The 2900-nt window shown below is 43.0% G+C and overlaps 1 non-coding gene across 1 annotated transcript; it reads right to left on the bottom strand.

Annotated features, from left to right (window-relative positions):
- Nucleotides 1–1555: 1555 nt before the first annotated feature.
- Trnak-cuu lies at nucleotides 1556–1628 on the bottom strand. Its single transcript has one exon. It is a non-coding gene; the product is annotated as a tRNA-Lys (tRNA).
- Between the last annotated feature and the right edge of the window lie 1272 nt (nucleotides 1629–2900).

Genomic DNA, 2900 nt, shown 5'->3' with positions numbered 1-2900 from the left:
CATCAACAGACAGCCGTAAATGGCTGTTAACTCTCTGTCCGCCACCTGATCTATGGGTACAGAGAATAACTACAGCCCTACCACCCTTCCCTAGGGCGTTCCTGACGATACCCTTGCCTCTGATGAACACTTGCCGTCGAGGATAGCGAACTGAATTCCGTTACTGCAAAAGGTTTCAAGCTATTCACATATCTGGGAACCTAATCCGTATGCTCGAACCTTTGTCAACAGTCTGAAGTGGGGCACCGTCCCAAACAATTTCCCGAAATCAAGGAATACGGAATCTACCTGTTGCTTTCTATCCAGGGTTTGTTGAACACCACGTGACAAAAAGGCAGTCCGACTTCTGCACGATCGATTCTTCCTAAGTCTTGCTGGTTGGGGAAAGAAGCTTTCTGTCTCATGGAAATTAATTATACTCGAAGGCAGAATGTGTTCCAGAACTACGTAACAAAAAGATATTAAGGATAGCGGTCTGTGATTATATGGGTCTGTTCTTTCATCTTTCTCATTAACAGGAGTCATACACACTTTTTCCAGTCGTGTGGGACATTGTCCTGGTCGAGATTTTTGGTAAACTAAAGCCACACTACTGGCCAGTAAAATTGCTACATTAAGAAGAAATGCAGATGATAAACAGGTATTTGTTGGACAAATATATTATACTACAACTGACATGTGATAACATTTTCACGCAATTTCGGTGCATAGATCCTAAGAAATCAGTACCCAGAACAACCACCTCTGGCCGTAATAACGGCCTTGATACGCCTGGGCAGAATGTGTTGGATGGCGTGTACAGGTACGGCTCCCCATGCAGCTTCAACACGATACCAGAGTTCATCAAGAGCAGTGACTGGGTTTACCGTCCCGTCCACACCGAGATCATTAGAGATTTGGCTGTAACTATAGTATCTCTAAGAAGATTCTCACCGAAGTGAGTACTTGAAATCGAACGGTAGCAATCGGTTTTGACCTTTTTCTCATCCTTCCAGCTTTACACATTATGTAACACGGTGCTTAGTGGGCCTAACATGTGAATAAATAACATGATTGTAAAACCAATTATGCAGAACTCTTCAGCGAGCGCTATCTCAAAGAATAACTACTGCTCTGGTAGATTTGGGGAAAAAACTAGTAGGATGTAGAGACTACACTACATTCCCTATATTCCGTAGTAGAGAGGAATCGTGTAGGGAATGTGATTACCCCAACAGTCTGACTACATCTTGTCGTCAGCCTGATAACAGTATATCGTGAAAGGCAATACCAGAAGCCGATATGGCACTAAATAACGGCTTTTACTGGAATATAAAAGGTTACAGATTGTAATTTGCGTTCCCAGTAAATTTGGTAGCTCCCAAAATGCCTTTCATTTTCTCCCGTGCGTCATCCTCTCCACAGCAGAGGTCAACTGGCATTAGTTGGCAGTCTGCCTCACGAGCATTGCGTGAAATGAAAAAGGCCTTTGGTTTTCTCAGCACGATTTGTTCTGATCCATACCTTTCCAGTAGAGGTATTACGACAAATTTTTCTTGGCGAAGTTAAAATTTTACGCCCAACGTGGGGCTCGAACCAACGACACTGAGATTAAGAGTCTCATGCTCTACCGACTGAGGTAGCCGAGCTACATTTACCAAGGATCTCATTACAGTTATTAATAGTTAAGATACCAGACTTACCTTGCATATAACTGTCGTTCTTCTCATACATAAGAGTTATTTCTTCTACGTCTTGTTTTGTTCTATTAAGGGCAATATCAAGTTAAATTTTTCTGAAATGAATCAGCGTAAGTTCACTACCGCACTATCCTCCGTTCAGCAGACTTTCACACCGCTCTTCCTTCCAGGCGGCGGACAGCTGAAATTGCGTAGCTGCCCTTGGTCCTCCAGTACACCTATTATGTAGGTTCTGAAATATAATAGAATCAATAGAATAAGCAGCAAGGCTTGTAAGACTAGTCACACAATTTCATATCTAGCGATGCCATTTAATTGATGGCAATTGTGGTGTCACCGCCAGACACCACACTTGCTAGGTGGTAGATTAAATCGGCCGCGGTCCATTTAGTACATGTCGGACCCGCGTGTCGCCACTGTGTAATCGCAGACCTAGCGCCACCACAAGGCAGGACTCGTGATACGAACAAGCACTCGCCCCAGTTGGACGGACGACCTAGCTAGCGACTAGATGTACGAAGCCTTTCTCTCTCATTAGCCGAGAGACAGAATAGCCTTCAGCTAAGTTAATGGCTACGAACTAGCAAGGCGCCATTAGCCTTACAGTAATTGTAATTAAAGTCTCCTGTGTGTCGTCAAGAGTGATGTACCACAATGATTGATTAAAGATAAGTATTAATCCAGCTACGTACTTTTCTTCATAGAATTAATTACGTAGCCTGTTCCAGACTTGACGCCCGTCGGCGTGTGTGTACGCGTGCCTATCCTACCGGCTACTTCAAGTGGAGTAACAGTCTTGTTACGTCACAACAGCAATAATATTAAAGGTTGTGTTCCGATAAATCAAATGAAGCATAGAATTTCGGGCCAGGACAGAGTTTTGGTATTTTTTCTGGGTGTGAAATCCTCAAGCGTGAAAACCACTTTGAACCGTGGACAAATGTTTACGGCACTATGCTATCACGTTTGATGAAAGAATGTCGTTAATGCTCAATTACTCGATATCGGAGCGACATTGTCTTTCATTCGATAACAGCACTAAGTAACAGCAAATTCACACATAAAATCTGTATGTGGCTATATTTTATGTTACTAGACAGACAGTCTTCAATAGAAATTATAAGATTTAACATCATTTCAGTTCTCAAGGGATAACACCACGGATGAACGCTGGAGGAGCCTGAACTACATGGTTCCAGCAACCTACCGTTCCTTTATGAC

This window comes from Schistocerca americana, chromosome 7 (genome assembly GCF_021461395.2).
Source record: "Schistocerca americana isolate TAMUIC-IGC-003095 chromosome 7, iqSchAmer2.1, whole genome shotgun sequence".
Taxonomy (NCBI): domain Eukaryota; kingdom Metazoa; phylum Arthropoda; class Insecta; order Orthoptera; family Acrididae; genus Schistocerca; species Schistocerca americana.
Note: the sequence above shows the minus strand (reverse complement) of the source record. Positions and strands in the feature narration are given on the sequence as shown.